Source organism: Condylura cristata, unplaced genomic scaffold, assembly GCF_000260355.1.
Source record: "Condylura cristata isolate star-nosed mole 26May11 unplaced genomic scaffold, ConCri1.0 scaffold00034, whole genome shotgun sequence".
In the NCBI taxonomy this organism is placed as follows: domain Eukaryota; kingdom Metazoa; phylum Chordata; class Mammalia; order Eulipotyphla; family Talpidae; genus Condylura; species Condylura cristata.
In genome coordinates this window covers 13,820,679-13,828,166 of record NW_004567135.1, presented here as the reverse complement: position 1 = coordinate 13,828,166, position 7,488 = coordinate 13,820,679, and positions in this window count along the sequence as shown.

Below are 7,488 nucleotides of genomic sequence, written 5' to 3'. Positions count from 1 at the left end.
GGCTCGCCGCCCCCGCACCAGCAGAGCTGCCGCCGACCAGCCGCTGCCGCCCCCGGGAAGGGAACCCGCTTATAAAGGCGGCGCTGCCCGACGGGAGGGGCTTCCCAGGGGTGGGGCAGGCGGGAGCGGGGAGGAGAGGAGAGGGGAGGGGGATGAAAGCGGAGGTTGGAGAGGTGGGGATAGGAGGATGAAAGCGAGGGGAGGGAGAGCGCGAGAGGCGGGAGGGAGGACCAGACCAGGAGGGGGAAATGGAGCGACTGACGGTCGCGGAGAAAGGAGTGGGGCGAGGAGGTGGGAAGGGGTGGGGTTCCTGCGGGGAGGGACCTCTCCACATCCCGACCTACTGCCTGCGAACGAACGCGGAGTCTGTCTTTTGGGGGCGGGCTGGAGGGAGGACCAGAATCCTACTGACCCCCCAAAAAGCCTTGAGGTTTTGCCAAGGGATGGAGGGGGGAGCAGATGGAGAGGCTGGGCAGGTATTTGAGAAACCAAAAGCTTAAAGAGGAAGAGGGTGGGGGAGCTACTTCCACATGGCGCTGGATTTCCCCCGCTCCTCTTGTAGCTACATTCTCTGGGTCGCCCTGAGAGGGGATGGGAGAGCAGAAAGGGCAGCGCACCCTCTGTCCAGCCCTGCTGGCTTCCTCCCTTCCTGGCTCGCTCTTGTAATCCGAGGGGCGTCAGAGGCCCTCCAGACTCCATCTTCCATCTTAGATCTCTCTTCACTGGCCTGCCTCTCCTCACTTCTCTTTGCCTGGTCCTTGTATTTTTCACCCTTCTCATTCATCTCTACCCAGTCTCCTCCCTCACCACCATTTACCTCTGGAATCACCTGTCCTCACTTTTGCACTTTCGTTTCCACGGCTACCCTTCCATCTTCCATCCCTCCTTATCTATCCCAGACAACTATCCTTGGCTTATCGAATCTTTCACCTAAGGCCCTAGATAGACCCTTAGCTGATTTGCCTCTTGTTTGTGTCGCTACTTCTCCCTCCGCCTGCTGCCGTCTCCCCCAACCTTTCTGTCTTATAATTGTCTCCTAAAGGAGGGTCCCCGTCTGGAGCTCCAACCACACCCTACGGTAGCTAGGCGTCAGTCTCAGTATCTTTGGGTCATTTTGAGATGCTTGGGATTTCAGGAGCGGACAAGAGCTGTGGAGGGAGTCTAGAAAGGTCTAGAGGGTGGATGGGGTGGGACACGTGGGTTTGAGGAAAAGATGTCTTTGGTTTGTGTGCACTCCCATGCTTGTCTGTCATTGTCAGTACTCATCTTTTAAAATCTTTTTCCTAATAAAAAATGACATACATGGATCTATCACTGAATGCTTAAATACACCACTTTTTGGTCCCTTGGTATACACACCTACCAGTTTCTTTCTTCTGAGTTTTCTATTAGTTTCTCATTCTTGGCCTCCTCAAAAATCTTGGAGCCCCACCCAGATTTTTCCTTGCCGGACTCTGTCCATCTTTTTCTGAGATCTTTCCATCTCTCCTTCAGTCTGTTCTCTGACTCACTGGCTGATGTCTTTACGGTCAGAGACCGACTCCATCTCTGTACTCCCCCCCTTACCCCCCCCCAGGCTCCCAGTCTCGCTCCCTCCTCCCTTCAGTCTCTTTCCTCTCCCTCCTACCCTCCTTTCCACCTCCCGTCCCGCCTGCAGTCTCGGACACCCTGCTGGGCTCTTACCCTGTTGCCCTGGTAACCACCCCCCACTCCGGTCACCTCCACTCCCCTCCCCCTTCCAATCACCGCCACCAACAACCTCCATCCACCTTCCTCCTATTTTTCCTCAGAGCCAATAGGAACCCTGTTGCCAGGTGGAATGCTCATTTGAATCAGCCAATCCAGGAGCCTAACTGCTTGTCCTGCCTTATATGGGGATTTGAGGAGGGCCACTCCCCCCACTCCAGCCCCACAGGGGACCAGCCCCTCTACTGTCCTTTCTCCCCGCCCTGGGGGAGCCAGGGATCCTCCCTTTCACCCTGCAGTAAAAGTCCTGGCCTCCCATTTCTCAAGCTGGGACCCCCAGGGTTAGTGGGGGTGGGGGGGCAGTGTGGGCCGGACTGTGGGCTGGGCCTCAGGGCCGGGGGTGGGAATGAGGTGTGATTAGGGAAGGGGAGGCGGAGGGAGCCGGGAATTTTGCCCAGGGAGGGGTGTCTGGGAGCGGAGGCAGCTGCAGTGGAAAATTCCAGGGAGAAGGAGAGGCAGAGAATGGGAATCCTGCCCCAAGGCTCAAGGGAGTGCCTGGAGAATTTAAGAGTTGGGACACTAGAGTCCACAGGGACCACGGGGGAAAAAGATCTAGGAAGTAGGGGCCGGGATCTCATTCCCAGCCTGTAAGAGAGAAGCATCCCTTAGCCTTCCATGTCTGGCTGGACAACAAACCCATCTCCTGGACTCTTATTAAGACGAGAAAAAAGCTGGAAGTGAGACTTGAAATGAATCAGGAGTGAGTGGGAGGTTGAAGCTACCTCCGTGGTCCGTGGTCAGTGTCCCTGCCTCTGGAGCCAACAGCGTCCAACTCTCCCAGCCTGGGTCTGCCCTTCCCTGGCACTGTACTGAGGCCTTGTAGCGGCCTGTTCCTAGAGTTCTATTACTACACGGTTCAACTGAGAATTTCTCCTAGTAGTTGAATGGGGAAACCCGTGCTTCTTACACCTCTTGTGAAGGTGGCAGAAAGGAGGCCAGGTGAGAATAAGGGAGGCCTGAGCCTCCCAGAAATCATGACTTCCAGTTTGACAGCCTAGAAATGCACCTCACTACAGTGCGGAAGGCGTTTGATTCCTATTATTTCTATCTCTATCTCGTAAATGAATTATTCTTCTCCAGCTTTTTTTGTTTGGATTCCTGGATCGATTCTTTGCCGGTGTATCTGCTAGGTGAACTGCTCATGAAAACCTAGGATCACAAGGTAGGGGAGGGAAGCTGAACCTGATTTTTCATTTACTTTTTAAAAATGTCTCTTTGGGGGAGGGAAATAAAGATTTATCTTTCCAAAACTCACATCAGTGGAGTTTTGAGAGGAAGTAGACTCTCAGAGCGGTCTCAACGAAGCTAACTTTGATCATCATTGTTAATCAGTGTTATTTAAGAAATAATCTTCACAACACCAAGGCATATGCGAAGTCTACCCAACAAGTCTTCTCCATCCTCACCTCTAAGGAGAGTTAAATGCAACAAATTTTCTTTTCACCCTCAGTCTGGAGCTGGAACTGCTGTACTTCAACTAACTTGTTGAGCTCCTATAAACGTTAGACTGTGCTATGTGATGGAGACACAAAGCTCAATGAAAAAGTTCCAGTCCCTGCCTTCAAGTAATACATGAAGGGGGCTGAGTAACACCTTGGCATGAGAGCTGTATCCAGCACCTCCTCTCCATTCATCAGTCTGTTCAGCACTGTGCAGGTCTCTATGGGTTCTCCACTTCAGGAAGGCTGCCCTGGTCTCTTCTGATTTTGCAATTCCTTATCCCAAAGCCCAGCTTTCTTCCTTGGTTCCCGCACCCTTACTGATTGTCCCTCATTTATTTTTATTTCCTAGCCCCTTACATGAGGTTTTGTACTCAACTGCAGTCTGTTTTTGCATAACTTGAATAGGTAATTTTGTCTGCTTAAACTAGAGAATTGGAAACATGTTTCAATTTGTGGCTTTGAGTGAAACTCTTCCAGGAAGTTGAAACAGAGCTGAACCTAGAAGAGGAGAACCTGCTGCATTGTTTTAGGGTTCTAGAGACCTCCAAAGAAGGCAAGGAAGCTTGCCTCTATTGGCAGGACTGAACAACCTGGAAAAAGAAAAAGTCCTGGTAACCTCAAGAAGAGGAAACCCCAGGTGGAATCTGGTGAGACCAACCTTGTTCCTGAAGCTTTCATGAACCGTGTGTCAAGAGTTCACTATGACCCTGTATGGAGTATTCAAACAAAGCTAGCTAAAATTTGCTCTTTGATTGTTCTGCCCTGTGATTTTATGCAAAAAAGGGTAAAATGTTCTCAAAGTAAATTTAGTTTACAAATTTTTGTTGTACTGTTGGATAAAATTGGGATCAGGGTGGAGAAATGATAGCTACAGACTTCTTGTGCCCAGAAAATAAAAGGCTGAGGGAGGATTTGATAACCTGTGGAGATGATGACAATGTTTGACTGACCCCAACCAGAGGACCCTGGTCTCTGAGGCCCTGTTCTCTCACTCCTCCAGACTCCCTAAGCTATGCCATCTTTACATCCATGATTCTACGTCCCACTGCCAACACCCCCACCCCCACCCATGGGTCTTGTGCTCACATCTCTCTGAGCACAGCCTCCTATTCCTTTCTGCCCATCTCTTCCTGGATCTCTCTGCTCCTCAACCCCTCTCTCCTCCCCCCACACTCCCCTTCCCACTGAAATTGTTTTCTGTTCCAGTTAAAGGCACTGTGCTTTCTCCCTCTTTCAGACCACAGGGTCACCTGACAGACCACCTTTCTTTCCTTCTCTGTTCATTTCACTTTCTGAGATTCCTTGAGGGCCTCCTCTGTCCCCCTCCTGCTGCAGGGGCCCCACAACTGGCTTTCAATCATGATTTTTTAAAGATTTATTTATGTATGCAGATAAGAACTGGGGTACAGGCCAGAGGTGGTGGGGGAGGTGCAGTGGCCTGAGTGGTGAGAGGATTCACCAGAGACAGATTAAAGAACAGAACAGGCTGATTAACACCCACTGCTGAGGGGAGCAATAGGAGCAATGCTGTGCCATGTGGGTCATCTCCCTGGCAGGGGATTGAACTGACGCTATAGTGGCTGTACATAGCTTCATAGTGCTGCACTTTAACCCCTTGCACCAGCAGAGAGGCCCCAATTTAAATTGCTTTATCTTCAGCACCTACCTCAATACCTGGCATATTACAGAAATGAAAAAAAAAAAGCTTCCATGAAACATAAAATTCCCTGGGCCCTCCCTGATGGTGAAACAGGTTAAAGTATAACACTATGAAGCTATCGCAGCCACTGCAGCATGAGTTTGATCCCCGGCCAGGGGGGTGACCCACATGGCGAGCAGACCCTCCTGACCCGCCTGCTGCTCCCCTCAGCAGTGTATTTCAGTCCATCTGCTTGTTCTGCTCCCCACTCTGACTCTGGTGAATCCTCTCACCGCCCCTGCACCTCTGGCCTGTATCCCCAGTTCTGTATGTATAAATAGTAAATCTTTTAAAAAAAACACACATAAAATTCCCTTTTCTTCCTAAAATACAAATGGACTATTGTAACTTCCCTGCACAAAATCTTTTGGTAGCTTCCCTAGGTCCATAGAATAAAGTTGGAGAAGCAAACAGAGCCCTTTTAACTCTGGTCCCTTTTAACTCTGTAGCTTTATCTCTCCACTGTCAAAAGTTTTGTTTCACCAGTTTTTTTTTTTTACTCCTCATAGTTCTTCCCAAATGGGGCATACCTCTGTGCCTTTGCATTGATTGCATCTTCTGCCTGGAATGTTCTAGCTTTCCCATTCCACCCTCAAGTCACTTAGTCCTTTTGAATCACTTTTGCCTTATTAATATATACTTTTCTAGTGCAATCTTTACCCCGAGATTGAAACTGATTACACGTTGGCTATTCTCATCAGGTACTGACACTCTTGGATTCCACAGAGATCACATCTTGTTTATCCTTTCATTTGTGGCTCCCAGCACCATGCCTGGCACACAGTGGCAGCTCAGTACATGTTCACTATCATGCAGCTAGCACAAACATACATCCTTAATGCCCTTGTTAACCTCAAATCATACTGCCTCCTTCAAGATGTCATGTTAAAATAATCAAAAGACACTGAAAGTTCTTCTCAAAACTCCAATGCTAATGCCAACCATTAACTTTAGCTTATCTACCCAAGATGGATTGACATCTAGCACATTTTTTTTTTTTAAGATTTATTTATGTATGCACACAGAACTGCGGGATAGGTCAGAGGTGCAAGGGCAGTCAGAAGATTCACCAGAGACAGAGTTAGGAGCAGGACAGGCAGATTGGTAAAATACACTGCTGAGGGGAGCAGGGGTGAGACAGGAGAAGTCTGTAGGGTTATATGGGTCAGCTCCCTGGCTGGGGATGGAACTTGTGCTGAAACAGCTGTGGCCAGCTTGGCCAGCTTCATAGTGCTGCACTTTAACCCGCTGCGCCACCAGGGAGGGCCTTTGACATCTAGCATCTTATGGCCAAACTAGGTAGGGAATTCACTTATTTCTATTGCCCATCTCTTCTCCTGCTTTACTTGGCTAACTTCTAAAGGCAAGATGGTCCAGGTCAGTTACCCTCTATAACCACTTGGTCTGGATTTTCCAGTCATTCAAGACTTCAGTACTTTTTAAAACAGAACAACATATTGGGCTTCCCTGTGGAACAAGAGGTTAAGTCTCTGTGCTGTGAAGCAATCAGCAGCACAAGTTCATTTTTAATATTCTTTTAAAAAATATTTATTTATTTATGCATACAAGAGCTAGGGCTTGAGGGGGTGGGGCTGAGAGGATTCATCAGATAAGGTGGAGAGCAGAATAGGCGGAGCTACTGAGATACACTGCTGAAGGGAGCAATGGCTGAGGCAGCAGAGATCTGCAGCACCTTTTGTGGGTTAGTTCCCTGGCTGGGGATCCAACTCAGGCCTCAGTGGTGATAGCCCGAGACTTAACCCCTAGGCCACCAGGAAGTCCCAGCTTCAGTACATTCTTAAACCAGTACCTGCATATACTCAGGACAGTGTGGCAAGTAGAAGAGTCTTTCTCATTCAATTGCCCAGGCCAAAAAACCCGGAGTCATTTTGACTTTTCTTCTTCATATTGCATCCATTCATAAGCAAATGCTATTAGCACCATCTTCAGAATATAGAATTCCACCACTTCTCCACGGCTTCCATCTTCCTCTGTGCCCTTGTCTGTTACATGTTCTTCCCTTCATCCACACCAGACTAGACAGTTGTTTTCTTTGTTGTCCCTTGACCACACTTTTGCCTCCAGCCCTTTGCACCTACTATTGTCTCTGTCCAGAAAGCTCTCATCTCAGTTCTGCTTCACTTTGATCTCTGCTTAAATGCCACCTTATCAGTGAGGTCTTCCCTAGTCACGCTATAGAAAAAGCAGCCACCATCTCTGAGCCACCTGTTACTCCCCTACTACCTTGCTTTATTTTTCTCTGCTTCACTGCTTTATTTCCAGGGTGAAGAATATTACATAGTAGGCATTTCATAAATTTTCGCTCAGTGAATGTAGACATAAAAACAAACTGAAAGTTGACTTACAAAAAATGTTCCTGAGTCACCTTTCAATCTTACTTTGATCTGGTGTCCACCCTGTAACTCACTCTACCTGGGGCACCTTAGCACTAATAATACCCACATTTCTACTCAGTCATATCCACTCACTGTGGCTCAGACAGGAAATTCAGCCTCTCCTAACTCCCTCATCATCACCTCACTTAGTTCCAGTGCCCAACTGCCCTGGGATTGCTCCAGATGGTTGACCTCACATTTTTTT